Raw genomic sequence first — 14756 nt, forward strand, 5'->3', positions numbered from 1 at the left:
GGGGTGCGTGCGTACATACGCCAACGGCATTATTAAAGTAACGAGCTGCCGGTTGGGGCCGTTTCCCTCATGTTGTGCCTTTTTGGGGGCTGAATAAAAAGGGGGGGGTTGGGGGCCTGGAGGGGCGATGATGTCATTTGGGGCACCCCAACATCACCGGCGGGCTGATGATGCCGTGGAGGAGCAGGTGAGTGGGGAATGGGGGGTCATGGGGGGTCCCCCCCCCCCCCCCCCCAAAAAAGGGGGTCACAGCCCAAAAGTGCCTGATAATTCCTGGGGGGGTTCAAAAATTTTTAAAAACTGTAAATCTATCTGTGACGCCTCGAAATAGAGAAAAATCTCTCCTTGTTCTATACATTGAAAAATAATATTCCTTTATATGTATACAAGGATTTCAAAATAGGAACCTATATCTGCCCTATTATCTAAAGGATTTTAGAGCATAAAAAAATTCGGAAGACGTATATAGGGTTTTAAAATACAAAAAGAACTCCCGTCTATATAAATTAAAAAAGAAAGCACTTCCAAATGCAAAAGGGATGATATATTTTATGTGTGAAGGAATTGAAAATAGAAAAAACTCTGAATAGATACCGCTGTCTACACTTACTACGTGTTACATAGAGAGCCTAAATAGGCATTATATGTAATCTAAGAGATGATCTATAAGTGCAAATAGAAATCTAAGTCTATAAAGAGATAAGTGTAAATATACGTAAGTGTAAATAGAGAAGTCTATAAAGACATTTAAGTGTCAAAATACGTAAGTCGACAGATATCTAGTCTGAGCAGGTATTATATATAATGAGTGGGAAATAGGGGGGTATAAGTGAAACATAAATACATTCACTAAATATATATAGAGAGAGGTATGTGTAAATACGTTAAGCGTAAACGTCTATGATAGATAAGGTTTTTAAAATGCAAAGAAACCCTGTTTCTAGAAAGGATTTAAAAACTCTTCACCCCCCCGAAACACCTCTCTGTTGAAGATCCGAAAGCGCTTTCAAAAGCTGCCTCTTCCCTGTTCTCTTTTTCCGTCTTTTCCCATCCTGATTGGGGGCCGGTCCCCCCAACAGGGACTTTCCCCTGCAGGGCCGTGCACACAGAGCGGGACCTGCCGCCGTGGCCTAAAAACACCACAAAACCCCTAATTCGGGGCCTGCAAGGGGTGGGGAAAAAGAAAACCCGCAATTTGGGGGGGAAAAATACCCAACTTGGAGCTCCCGGGAAAGCCAAATCCACCAGGATTTGGGCAGCCGGAAAGCAAAAAAACCCCCATTTTCATGCACAAAACGAAAAAGCAAAAATCACCAAGTTTTGTTGTGAAAAAGCGTTGAAAAACCTCCAAGTGGAATATTTTGGAAAAGGAAAAAACCCCAGCTTTGATATTATAAAAAAGCAAAAAAAACCCCGATTTGGGGAAGCTTTGGGGTGAAACACCAGCCATTTGAGGGGCCCGGACCCCTGGGGTGCTGCCTGCCCCGCCAACCTGCCCGTTGCCCCCCGCCCAAACTCTGACACCCCCCTCCCGCTCCCCCGCCCCCCACTCCCACCCCGCTCTCCCTCCTCCTGCGTTTTGGGTTTGTGCTGAGAACGGCGTCGGTGACGCGGGGCTGCGTGAGTTCCCGCTGCGCAGCGCTTGCACGGCGCCGGGGGCTGTGCTGCTCCTCGCCCCGCCCTGCCGGCGAGCGGGCTGGGGGTGCGCGAGGGCCTGGGAGGGGGCACCGCTGGGAGAGCTGACCCCGGCGGACCCAGGGGGTGTTCCAGGCCCTATGACGTCAGGAAATAAAACTCGGGGGGGAGGTCGGCGGGGGGGCCGCTGCTGGGCTGCGGCTGGCTGGGCGGGCATCGGGCGGTTGGCGGCGAGCCCTTGCTTTCGTTTGTACCGCTTGTCTGTCTGGGGTTTTTCTCTCTGTTGTTTGGGGTTTTTTTTTTTCCCCCCTTTCCCTCACGAGTGGAGTGTTTTCACTTTTGCCCTTCCAATTCTCTCCCCCCTCCCGCTGAGGGGGCAGCGAGGGAGCGGTTGTGTGGTGCTGAGTTGCCGGCTGGGATTCAACCCCGGCACAAGGTGAGTGGCAAGCCCTGCCTGGCTAAACGCTTTAGGCTCCCCGCGTTATTCCTGCCATCTGGCGAGGCCCTCCTTGTTCTTTCCTGCTGCTTTCAAGTGCCTTGTGCTCCAGCAGCAGGCTGGGAAGGAGGGTTGTGGCAGGAGCGGCGGCCCCCCGTGACTCCTTCTCGGGCTGTGAGCTTCGCCCCGCGTGTGGGCTGCCGAGGATCGTGGGCTCTGCAGGGGCCACAGGCAGCCCGCAGAGCTTGAGGCCGAGCCGTTCCTTTCCCCCTGTGAGCATCTGGGGAGGGGGACTGGGGGGGCTGCGGACCCCCGAGGGGGCCGAGGAGTGGGGCTGTGCATCCCGGGGGGGCCGGGGAGTGGGGCCGGGGGGGGCTGCGAGCCCTAGGGGGTTGGGGAGAGGGGCTGGAGGACTTCCGGACCATAGAGACCAGACCAGTCCAGACCAGAGAGTATAGCTGGAGGACTCCCGGACCATAGAGATGGCGGACTCCCAGACCAGAGAGTATGCCTGGAGGACTTCCGGACCATAGAGACGGAGGTTAGATGCATAGAATGTACCCGGGGGACTGCCGCACCATAGAGGAAAATGTCCGGCCTAGAGAGTACCCCTGGAGGACTGCCGGACCATAGAGAGCAAAGTCCGGCCTAGAGAGTACCCCGGACCATAGAGAGCAAAGTCCGGCCTAGAGAGTACCCCTGGAGGACTGCCGGACCATAGAGAGCAAAGGCTGGCCTAGAGAGTACCCCTGGAGGACTGCCGGACCATAGAGACGGGAGCTGGACCAGAGAGTACCCCTGGAGGACTGCCGGACCATGGAGAGCAAAGTCCGGCCTAGAGAGTACCCCTGGAGGACTGCCGGACCATAGAGAGCAAAGTCCGGCCTAGAGAGTACCCCTGGAGGACTGCCGGACCATAGAGAGCAAAGTCCGGCCTAGAGAGTACCCCTGGAGGACTGCCGGACCATAGAGACGGGAGCTGGACCAGAGAGAACCCCTGGAGGACTGCCGGACCATAGAGAGCAAAGTCCGGCCTAGAGAGTACCCCTGGAGGACTCCCGGACCATCGAGATCAAGGTCCCCCAAGAGCTGGGGAGTGGGGCTGTGGGTCCTGGCGGGACTTGAGAGTGGGGCTCCCAGGGGGCTGGAAAATGGTGTGGTCGGGTGCTGTGAGCTCCGGGGGTCCTGGGGCTGAGAAGTGCTTGCAAACGCTGGGGAGGGGCTGCGAGCCCTGCGCATGCGCGGTCCCCGGGCGCCGTGCGCATGCGCGGTCCCCGGGCGCCGTGCGCATGCGCGGTCCCCGGGCGCCGTGCGCATGCGCGGTCCCCGGGCGCCGTGCGCATGCGCGGTCCCCGGGCGCCGTGCGCATGCGCGGTCCCCGGGCGCCGTGCGCATGCGCGGTCCCCGGGCGCCGTGCGCATGCGCGGTCCCCGGGCGCCGTGCGCATGCGCGGTCCCCGGGCGCCGTGCGCATGCGCGGTCCCCGGGCGCCGTGCGCATGCGCGGTCCCCGGGCGCCGTGCGCATGCGCGGTCCCCGGGCGCCGTGCGCATGCGCGGTCCCCGAGCTCCGACTACAACTCCCGGCGTGCCTCGCGCGGGCGGTCCGGTGGAGCCGCGCGCTCATTGGTTGCGGACGGCATTTCAACGGGGCGCCGTGCGCATGCGCGGTCCCGGGGCGCCGACTACAACTCCCGGCGTGCCTCGCGCGGGCGGTCCCGTGGAGCCGCGCGCTGATTGGTTGCGGACGGTATTTCAACGGGGCGCGCGGCGGGCTTTGCACCGAGGCGGCGGCGCAGCGTGAGTGTGAGGAGCCGCGGGCCCGGGGAGCCGGGCTGTGGCGGGGGGGGGGGGGGGCGGTTCTGCAGGCTCCGGGGACGGGGGCTGGGGGGGCTCCAGGCGGGGGAGGGCCTGTGAGCATCTGGGGAGTGGGGAGTTGGGGGGGGGCTGCGTGCCCTAGGGGGGCCGCGCAGTGGGCCGGGGCGGGGGGGGGGGGGGGCGCTTTGTGCAAACAGATCCTCCCTGCGAGTCCCCACTGTCGCCCCGTGGGGCCGGGGACCGCCCAGCCCTCCCTGCAGGCAGACTGGGGGCTTCGCGGGCCGAGTCGAGGGAGGAGCTGCTGGAGAGAGGGCTTAGAAACGCCCTTCTGCCCCCGAAACTGCTGGAGCGTTTGAAGGGGAGGGACAGGTCCAGCCCAGGGCTGTTCCAGGAGCAAAAGCTGGTCCCAGCCAGCTCGCCTCTGCTCCCCCGGCACCGGGATCGGACCTTTCAGCCCCGTTTCTGCCCGAAGCATCACGCAAGCGCTTGCCCTCCCCGGGGGCACCTTTGGGACTTGAGAAGAGGCGCAGCAGCTGGGGTTTTGGGCTCAGAAATGGGCGCTAAGTGAGCTGGTTTGGGGGCCCAAAGCAGAAGCCGGTTTGGCCGTTTGTGCGGGGGGATGGGAGGGCGTTGGGGGCTGCGGGGGAAAGCAGGGGGTGGGCAGGGTGCGTGGACCCTCTCCGGGGAGGGGTCGGGTCTGGTCCTGCTGGACCCCGAAGTGCGGGAGGCCGGCACGCACCAGGCCCAACTCAACGTCTGCGGTGGTCTCTGGGGGGAAGAGGTGGTCTCTGCTTTTCAGACCCCGTACGCCCTCTTCGAGTCCAGCTCTTGCTTGTCGACTGCTTAGAATAGTTATTAACTAATTAGTCGTACAAACTCATTAATGCTTATACAATGTCCAACTATGATATTTAATCCTAATAGCCGAGTTTTGACGGCGATTGGTTTACGACCTTGTCAAAAGCCCAGGCTGTTGTAAATAGCCGGAGCTTGTAAGGAGAAGGAGCTGAAATCAACGGTGCAGAGCGGGAGCTTCAATTAGCCAGAACCGTAGCAAGCAGGAGCTGGAACGAGACGGGGTGTCTGCTGTCTGGGGCATGCCTTAGCCAGAGGCAAAATTACCAGCAGCTGTAACGAGCGGGAGCTGCGATTCGCTGCAGTGTCTGTTTGCCGGAGCATCCGTCGGCCAGACTGCACTCCCAGCACGGCTGAAGAGCAGCCGGGCGCAGGCAGGGCTGTCCCCGGCGAGGCGCTCCGAGCGGCAGGGAGGCGAGTTGTCCTTCTGCCAGCGGGGAGTCCGGCCTCTTCCCTCGGGGATTAAATCCACGCCACGCGTGGATCCGCTCTCTTTGCGTGGAGGGTCTCTCCCGGACCCGTTCCCGAGGGCTGAAGTGAGGTGGGGGTCCCCCGGCTCTCCCCGGGGGGCAGGCGGCAGCACGAGGCGGCGGTGTCTCCCCGGTACCCGGCAAAGGGGAGCGAAACCGGCCGGCTGGAGCTCCGGGGGTGCACAGCCCGGCCCCGCACGGCAGAATCCTTCCCTGGGTTTTCACCGTTGGCTGGGTGTGACAAACAGGTTCATTTTGTGCCTCCTCTTTTCCCAGCGTCACCTTCTGCGTCACGCGAAGAAAATCCTGCGCGGTTGACGCCGCTTGCTGCTCAGGTAACGGCACGTGTGGGGCCGGGGGAGCGGGGAGAAACATTGGCGCGTTCAAGGACGCTGCAGGTGCTCCGCGTCAAACCCAGGGAAAAGGCAAATTTGTGCCGGTGCAGAAAAGCTGATGAACAGTTGCCGTGAACAGAGCGCGCGTGCCTCGTTCCTGCATCGGTCCCTGGGTAGTTACGAGCGTTTTCCTTTCAGGGAAAAGAATGAGCTTTCGCCTACGATAAATTAAGAGCTGCCTGTGACCTTCTTTAGGGTCAAGTGTTTCTCTTCTGTTTGTTCGTACTGATTTTACGGGCAGGTTGGAAATAGCCTTTTATTTTTACACGCGTAATTGTAATTTGTAGTACTACGTGGTGTCAGGAGAGTGAATTTTGGAGCACCCAGGTACTACTAGAAACGTAATGAACGAGACACGATGGAAACTGATACTTCAACTTGATTTTTACTTGATTTTTTTTTCATTAGAGTGTTGACGGCATGTTGTCCTGTGGCTCCATCCACATTCTGTTCAGCGGAGTCTTCAATCTAGGACTTTGAAGGAAAAAAGTTGGTCCTTCCAAAACAGGGCTAGTCATTCATAGGATCGAGGCATAGACTTGGCGAGCCGCTTAAGTACGTGATCGGAATTAAAGCCAAATGCCGCTTCGCGTTGCTGCTGTTGGTCTTCGCTTTCATTAGTTTTCCCGCTGCTCCGTCATGGTTGGGAGCTCTGAATCATCCTTTTTTTCGCTCCCTAACGCATTTTTCTCCCCAAGGAGAGGCTACGTTTAAAAGCTACTTAGTTTCCTCACAAACGCATTGGTCAGTAAAATGGAGTTAGGATGCTTGGAACCACAAAAATGACACCAGTCTTACAGATCTGGACTATTTCTGAACACGTGTTCATCGCGTGCAGATGTCATCGGGATACGGATCATCTGCACTTCGTGCTCTGACGAGACGATCAGCTGAGACAGGGACGAGCTCCAAAAGGAAAGAAAGGTACAACGTCAAAGTTTTGTTTTGTTGTTGGGTTTTGTGGGTTTTTTTTGTGTTTGTGTGTTTTGGGGGTTTTTTTGTTTGTTTTTTTTTTTTTTTGTTTGGTTGGTTGTTTGTTTTTCCTTAAGAGTGCGACGTTGACTGGTGGCAGCCTGCAGAGCTCTCTTGCTGCCTGACCTCTCTTTTCCTTCTCTGTCACTCCTCTTTCTAGGCAAGTGAGTTCTTGCGAAACTAAAGCTGCCAATGAGCCAAAAAAAAGGCACGGTTGTCTAAAACATGCAGAAGCTCTAGTGGCCTGTCTCAACAACCGCACCAAAGACGATGCCAAATACTTTCTCCTCCACTCAGTTGTAGCCTTCACAGAAGAGGAAGCTTTGTGCTCAACGTTGTTTGTTTTTTTTTTTTCCTTTCCTCTCAGCAGAACGTCAACTGCCGTGAAAGTACGAGACAGGTGGAAAGGATCCCTAGTGGTCTGCAAGTACAAGGTAGGCCTGTGACATGTGTCTGCGTTTTTCCTAAGGTGCTCGTAGCACGGACTTTACAGTTAACACGAGGAACGTGGCAGCTCTCCTTCTATGTGATTTTTTAACGTGAAATATTTTAACGCAAATACTAAAAATAAAGGAGGTCTGTTCTGGAGCGTGGTACGCCTCTGCAAAGCTTGCTTCCCTCCGTCTGTTTTCTCTTCCTGCAAGCACGGTCTTCTGTTTCTGTGCGCTTGCTAGGAAAGGGTGCTGTGAAAATAATGTTGGACTAGAAGAGGAAAGGAACCGTTTGTAAGAGTTGGGATGTTCGGGAGAAACAGGCTTTGTTTTCACGATAAAAGCTGTATGCTTTTTCAGTCAGTCAGTTTTTAAAATGCCTTACAGGAGCACTCGAACACCTTACTGAGATGCTAACATCTGCGCTAAAAGCAATCAAGGTCAAAGAAGAGGCGTGGACAACACGGGACAAATCGGTGTCGCTTCGGTGCGCTTTCCAGGCTTTCCCGAGAAGCGGTAGCAGCCTCGTAACTAGCGACAGAGAGTCCTGATGTGGTTTTGGTGAGTTACTGCTTCTATCGCGTCCTTTTTCCTAACCTGCAGCGCGTAATTTTGACTTTGGTTGGAAAGAGATTTTCCAGAATGGAAATCTTTCTCGTTCAAAGGAGTCGCCTTTTACGAACTTCCCCTCAGAATGGATCTGCAGAGATGACGTGCTCGGCAGTAGAAGTCATCCGCAAGGAGACTTTTCGCGCTCTCTCTGGAAAAAAAAAAAAAAGGGGTAGGTCGATTTCCTTGCACAGACCCAAGCGCGGCACGTCTTCCGATAGTCGACGTACGGCTGATCTTTGGTTCTCGGGTGTAACGGTCGAGAGATCGTAAAGACGCGTTCCTCCGCACGCTCGGGTACGGCCAACAGCGTTAGCAAACCTGCCGGTCCTTTTTGGTAGCCTGATGTATTGCAGCACCGGGGATTTGATATTCCCCACCGCCTGCCCCCCCCCCACCCCTCCCCAAAAATGTAAAACCGTATGGGAGATCTCTTATCTCCCTGATTTTTCTATCGTAAACGAAACTTTAAAAAGAAAGTTAAAATTGTATAACTTCCAAACTGACTTGCGTTGTTTAAACTGCAACTGCCAAATAGCTGTAGCGTATAATTTATTAGGTGTGCTTAAGCAGTTAGGTAGTTGCTCTAAACGTTTAAAAAGAGAGGCAACTGATCGGGTTTTTTTCCCGATCTTTTGGCAGAGCGCTCTGAAGTCCTTTATTTCTGCCTCGCTTTCAGTGGCGCGTTTCCCCGGCAGTTGGGTAGCATCGGTCTCGGCGCAGCTGGCCAGGCGTCCCTCCTAGTCATGTGACGCACGCAAAACCCCTGGTCAAACGATAGCTGTGTAGTTTGGAGGTAGATAATTTAACGGTATGAATTCACAGCTACGCAATTTCAATTAACGCAAAAGGAAAATCAAATATTTTTATAGTATAAGCCTTCTCGTTGTACGTCTGTAAGCGTACGCATGCCTTTTTAGCATAAAATGAATTGCTGAGGTTTGTTCTTTCTTTTTCATTTTACTCTTCAAAGTTTTACGCTTCACTTTCAGCTTTATCGGCCAAGCGAGCGAGATGCGCAGCAGCAGCTGCAGCAGCAGCAGCAGCAGCAGCGCCAGGGCTGGAGCTGTGGCGGCGGATCCGTGAGCGTAGATGCCGATTACGGCGCGCCCTTGTCCTGCAGCCTCACGGGGTTATCTCCCGGCAGCGGTGCTGTAAGGAAGGGACGAGGCGTTTTCCGACACCAGCGAGAGCGTTTACTTCTCTGCGAAGGACGCGTTCAGAATCGCGTCAATTAGTCCTCACGCGGATTTTAAGCGTTCGGATCGCTCGAGCTTTTAAAGGCCGCGTTGTATTTCGAGCTGACCCGTTTGCCTGGCACCCTCCTTTAGCTCGACTGCTACCCTCTCCCTTGTCCTGACCGAATTCCTCTGCTGCCTTCGGTGCTGTTTTTTTTAACGTGCTGAAATATATCCGTTGGGATTTTTGTTTTTCAGATGCCGCGCTGTAAGCGTCCCGTGGTGCTCAGGAGAGACCCCCGGCCCGGGTTTGCCTGCCGGTCGTTGGGCGTGCTGAGGGTAAGGGGCCGGCTGCCAGCCTGCGGGACGGGGGCTGAGGGGGGGCTGCAAGCGTTTGGGGGGGCCGCCCCTCCTTTATCTTTCTAGCAGAGCCCCCCTTTTTGGCGGGGGTGCGTGCGTACATACGCCAACGGCATTATTAAAGTAACGAGCTGCCGGTTGGGGCCGTTTCCCTCATGTTGTGCCTTTTTGGGGGCTGAATAAAAAGGGGGGGGTTGGGGGCCTGGAGGGGCGATGATGTCATTTGGGGCACCCCAACATCACCGGCGGGCTGATGATGCCGTGGAGGAGCAGGTGAGTGGGGAATGGGGGGTCATGGGGGGTCCCCCCCCCCCCCCCCCAAAAAAGGGGGTCACAGCCCAAAAGTGCCTGATAATTCCTGGGGGGGTTCAAAAATTTTTAAAAACTGTAAATCTATCTGTGACGCCTCGAAATAGAGAAAAATCTCTCCTTGTTCTATACATTGAAAAATAATATTCCTTTATATGTATACAAGGATTTCAAAATAGGAACCTATATCTGCCCTATTATCTAAAGGATTTTAGAGCATAAAAAAATTCGGAAGACGTATATAGGGTTTTAAAATACAAAAAGAACTCCCGTCTATATAAATTAAAAAAGAAAGCACTTCCAAATGCAAAAGGGATGATATATTTTATGTGTGAAGGAATTGAAAATAGAAAAAACTCTGAATAGATACCGCTGTCTACACTTACTACGTGTTACATAGAGAGCCTAAATAGGCATTATATGTAATCTAAGAGATGATCTATAAGTGCAAATAGAAATCTAAGTCTATAAAGAGATAAGTGTAAATATACGTAAGTGTAAATAGAGAAGTCTATAAAGACATTTAAGTGTCAAAATACGTAAGTCGACAGATATCTAGTCTGAGCAGGTATTATATATAATGAGTGGGAAATAGGGGGGTATAAGTGAAACATAAATACATTCACTAAATATATATAGAGAGAGGTATGTGTAAATACGTTAAGCGTAAACGTCTATGATAGATAAGGTTTTTAAAATGCAAAGAAACCCTGTTTCTAGAAAGGATTTAAAAACTCTTCACCCCCCCGAAACACCTCTCTGTTGAAGATCCGAAAGCGCTTTCAAAAGCTGCCTCTTCCCTGTTCTCTTTTTCCGTCTTTTCCCATCCTGATTGGGGGCCGGTCCCCCCAACAGGGACTTTCCCCTGCAGGGCCGTGCACACAGAGCGGGACCTGCCGCCGTGGCCTAAAAACACCACAAAACCCCTAATTCGGGGCCTGCAAGGGGTGGGGAAAAAGAAAACCCGCAATTTGGGGGGGAAAAATACCCAACTTGGAGCTCCCGGGAAAGCCAAATCCACCAGGATTTGGGCAGCCGGAAAGCAAAAAAACCCCCATTTTCATGCACAAAACGAAAAAGCAAAAATCACCAAGTTTTGTTGTGAAAAAGCGTTGAAAAACCTCCAAGTGGAATATTTTGGAAAAGGAAAAAACCCCAGCTTTGATATTATAAAAAAGCAAAAAAAACCCCGATTTGGGGAAGCTTTGGGGTGAAACACCAGCCATTTGAGGGGCCCGGACCCCTGGGGTGCTGCCTGCCCCGCCAACCTGCCCGTTGCCCCCCGCCCAAACTCTGACACCCCCCTCCCGCTCCCCCGCCCCCCACTCCCACCCCGCTCTCCCTCCTCCTGCGTTTTGGGTTTGTGCTGAGAACGGCGTCGGTGACGCGGGGCTGCGTGAGTTCCCGCTGCGCAGCGCTTGCACGGCGCCGGGGGCTGTGCTGCTCCTCGCCCCGCCCTGCCGGCGAGCGGGCTGGGGGTGCGCGAGGGCCTGGGAGGGGGCACCGCTGGGAGAGCTGACCCCGGCGGACCCAGGGGGTGTTCCAGGCCCTATGACGTCAGGAAATAAAACTCGGGGGGGAGGTCGGCGGGGGGGCCGCTGCTGGGCTGCGGCTGGCTGGGCGGGCATCGGGCGGTTGGCGGCGAGCCCTTGCTTTCGTTTGTACCGCTTGTCTGTCTGGGGTTTTTCTCTCTGTTGTTTGGGGTTTTTTTTTTTTCCCCCCTTTCCCTCACGAGTGGAGTGTTTTCACTTTTGCCCTTCCAATTCTCTCCCCCCTCCCGCTGAGGGGGCAGCGAGGGAGCGGTTGTGTGGTGCTGAGTTGCCGGCTGGGATTCAACCCCGGCACAAGGTGAGTGGCAAGCCCTGCCTGGCTAAACGCTTTAGGCTCCCCGCGTTATTCCTGCCATCTTGCGAGGCCCTCCTTGTTCTTTCCTGCTGCTTTCAAGTGCCTTGTGCTCCAGCAGCAGGCTGGGAAGGAGGGTTGTGGCAGGAGCGGTGGCCCCCCGTGACTCCTTCTCGGGCTGTGAGCTTCGCCCCGCGTGTGGGCTGCCGAGGATCGTGGGCTCTGCAGGGGCCACAGGCAGCCCGCAGAGCTTGAGGCCGAGCCGTTCCTTTCCCCCTGTGAGCATCTGGGGAGGGGGACTGGGGGGGCTGCGGACCCCCGAGGGGGCCGAGGAGTGGGGCTGTGCATCCCGGGGGGGCCGGGGAGTGGGGCCGGGGGGGGCTGCGAGCCCTAGGGGGTCGGGGAGAGGGGCTGGAGGACTTCCGGACCATAGAGACCAGACCAGTCCAGACCAGAGAGTATAGCTGGAGGACTCCCGGACCATAGAGATGGCGGACTCCCAGACCAGAGAGTATGCCTGGAGGACTTCCGGACCATAGAGACGGAGGTTAGATGCATAGAATGTACCCGGGGGACTGCCGCACCATAGAGGAAAATGTCCGGCCTAGAGAGTACAGCTGGAGGACTTCTGGACCATCGAGACGGTCGTCCGGAGCGGAGAGTGCACGTGGGGAACTTCCGGACCACAGAGAGCCAAGTCCGGCCTAGAGAGTACCCCTGGAGGACTGCCGGACCATAGAGAGCAAAGTCCGGCCTAGAGAGTACCCCTGGACCATAGAGAGCAAAGTCCGGCCTAGAGAGTACCCCTGGAGGACTGCCGGACCATAGAGAGCAAAGGCTGGCCTAGAGAGTACCCCTGGAGGACTGCCGGACCATAGAGACGGGAGCTGGACCAGAGAGTACCCCTGGAGGACTGCCGGACCATGGAGAGCAAAGTCCGGCCTAGAGAGTACCCCTGGAGGACTGCCGGACCATAGAGAGCAAAGTCCGGCCTAGAGAGTACCCCTGGAGGACTGCCGGACCATAGAGAGCAAAGTCCGGCCTAGAGAGTACCCCTGGAGGACTGCCGGACCATAGAGAGCAAAGTCCGGCCTAGAGAGTACCCCTGGAGGACTGCCGGACCATAGAGACGGGAGCTGGACCAGAGAGAACCCCTGGAGGACTGCCGGACCATAGAGAGCAAAGTCCGGCCTAGAGAGTACCCCTGGAGGACTCCCGGACCATCGAGATCAAGGTCCCCCAAGAGCTGGGGAGTGGGGCTGTGGGTCCTGGCGGGACTTGAGAGTGGGGCTCCCAGGGGGCTGGAAAATGGTGTGGTCGGGTGCTGTGAGCTCCGGGGGTCCTGGGGCTGAGAAGTGCTTGCAAACGCTGGGGAGGGGCTGCGAGCCCTGCGCATGCGCGGTCCCCGGGCGCCGTGCGCATGCGCGGTCCCCGGGCGCCGTGCGCATGCGCGGTCCCCGGGCGCCGTGCGCATGCGCGGTCCCCGGGCGCCGTGCGCATGCGCGGTCCCCGGGCGCCGTGCGCATGCGCGGTCCCCGGGCGCCGTGCGCATGCGCGGTCCCCGGGCGCCGTGCGCATGCGCGGTCCCCGGGCGCCGTGCGCATGCGCGGTCCCCGAGCTCCGACTACAACTCCCGGCGTGCCTCGCGCGGGCGGTCCGGTGGAGCCGCGCGCTCATTGGTTGCGGACGGCATTTCAACGGGGCGCCGTGCGCATGCGCGGTCCCGGGGCGCCGACTACAACTCCCGGCGTGCCTCGCGCGGGCGGTCCCGTGGAGCCGCGCGCTGATTGGTTGCGGACGGTATTTCAACGGGGCGCGCGGCGGGCTTTGCACCGAGGCGGCGGCGCAGCGTGAGTGTGAGGAGCCGCGGGCCCGGGGAGCCGGGCTGTGGCGGGGGGGGGGGGGCGGTGGTTCTGCAGGCTCCGGGGACGGGGGCTGGGGGGGCTCCAGGCGGGGGAGGGCCTGTGAGCATCTGGGGAGTGGGGAGTTGGGGGGGGGCTGCGTGCCCTAGGGGGGCCGCGCAGTGGGCCGGGGCGGGGGGGGGGGGGGGCGCTTTGTGCAAACAGATCCTCCCTGCGAGTCCCCACTGTCGCCCCGTGGGGCCGGGGACCGCCCAGCCCTCCCTGCAGGCAGACTGGGGGCTTCGCGGGCCGAGTCGAGGGAGGAGCTGCTGGAGAGAGGGCTTAGAAACGCCCTTCTGCCCCCGAAACTGCTGGAGCGTTTGAAGGGGAGGGACAGGTCCAGCCCAGGGCTGTTCCAGGAGCAAAAGCTGGTCCCAGCCAGCTCGCCTCTGCTCCCCCGGCACCGGGATCGGACCTTTCAGCCCCGTTTCTGCCCGAAGCATCACGCAAGCGCTTGCCCTCCCCGGGGGCACCTTTGGGACTTGAGAAGAGGCGCAGCAGCTGGGGTTTTGGGCTCAGAAATGGGCGCTAAGTGAGCTGGTTTGGGGGCCCAAAGCAGAAGCCGGTTTGGCCGTTTGTGCGGGGGGATGGGAGGGCGTTGGGGGCTGCGGGGGAAAGCAGGGGGTGGGCAGGGTGCGTGGACCCTCTCCGGGGAGGGGTCGGGTCTGGTCCTGCTGGACCCCGAAGTGCGGGAGGCCGGCACGCACCAGGCCCAACTCAACGTCTGCGGTGGTCTCTGGGGGGAAGAGGTGGTCTCTGCTTTTCAGACCCCGTACGCCCTCTTCGAGTCCAGCTCTTGCTTGTCGACTGCTTAGAATAGTTATTAACTAATTAGTCGTACAAACTCATTAATGCTTATACAATGTCCAACTATGATATTTAATCCTAATAGCCGAGTTTTGACGGCGATTGGTTTACGACCTTGTCAAAAGCCCAGGCTGTTGTAAATAGCCGGAGCTTGTAAGGAGAAGGAGCTGAAATCAACGGTGCAGAGCGGGAGCTTCAATTAGCCAGAACCGTAGCAAGCAGGAGCTGGAACGAGACGGGGTGTCTGCTGTCTGGGGCATGCCTTAGCCAGAGGCAAAATTACCAGCAGCTGTAACGAGCGGGAGCTGCGATTCGCTGCAGTGTCTGTTTGCCGGAGCATCCGTCGGCCAGACTGCACTCCCAGCACGGCTGAAGAGCAGCCGGGCGCAGGCAGGGCTGTCCCCGGCGAGGCGCTCCGAGCGGCAGGGAGGCGAGTTGTCCTTCTGCCAGCGGGGAGTCCGGCCTCTTCCCTCGGGGATTAAATCCACGCCACGCGTGGATCCGCTCTCTTTGCGTGGAGGGTCTCTCCCGGACCCGTTCCCGAGGGCTGAAGTGAGGTGGGGGTCCCCCGGCTCTCCCCGGGGGGCAGGCGGCAGCACGAGGCGGCGGTGTCTCCCCGGTACCCGGCAAAGGGGAGCGAAACCGGCCGGCTGGAGCTCCGGGGGTGCACAGCCCGGCCCCGCACGGCAGAATCCTTCCCTGGGTTTTCACCGTTGGCTGGGTGTGACAAACAGGTTCATT

General features: G+C 57.5%; 1 long non-coding RNA gene across 1 annotated transcript; it reads left to right on the forward strand.

Moving 5' to 3' along the window:
* Positions 1-5743: 5743 nt before the first annotated feature.
* On the forward strand, positions 5744-8076 carry LOC142082345 (uncharacterized). Its single transcript, XR_012673682.1, has 4 exons — positions 5744-6530; positions 6949-7012; positions 7397-7570; positions 7675-8076. It is a non-coding gene; the product is annotated as an uncharacterized LOC142082345 (long non-coding RNA).
* Positions 8077-14756: the final 6680 nt, after the last annotated feature.

This window comes from Calonectris borealis, chromosome 4, assembly GCF_964195595.1.
Source record: "Calonectris borealis chromosome 4, bCalBor7.hap1.2, whole genome shotgun sequence".
NCBI lineage: Eukaryota > Metazoa > Chordata > Aves > Procellariiformes > Procellariidae > Calonectris > Calonectris borealis.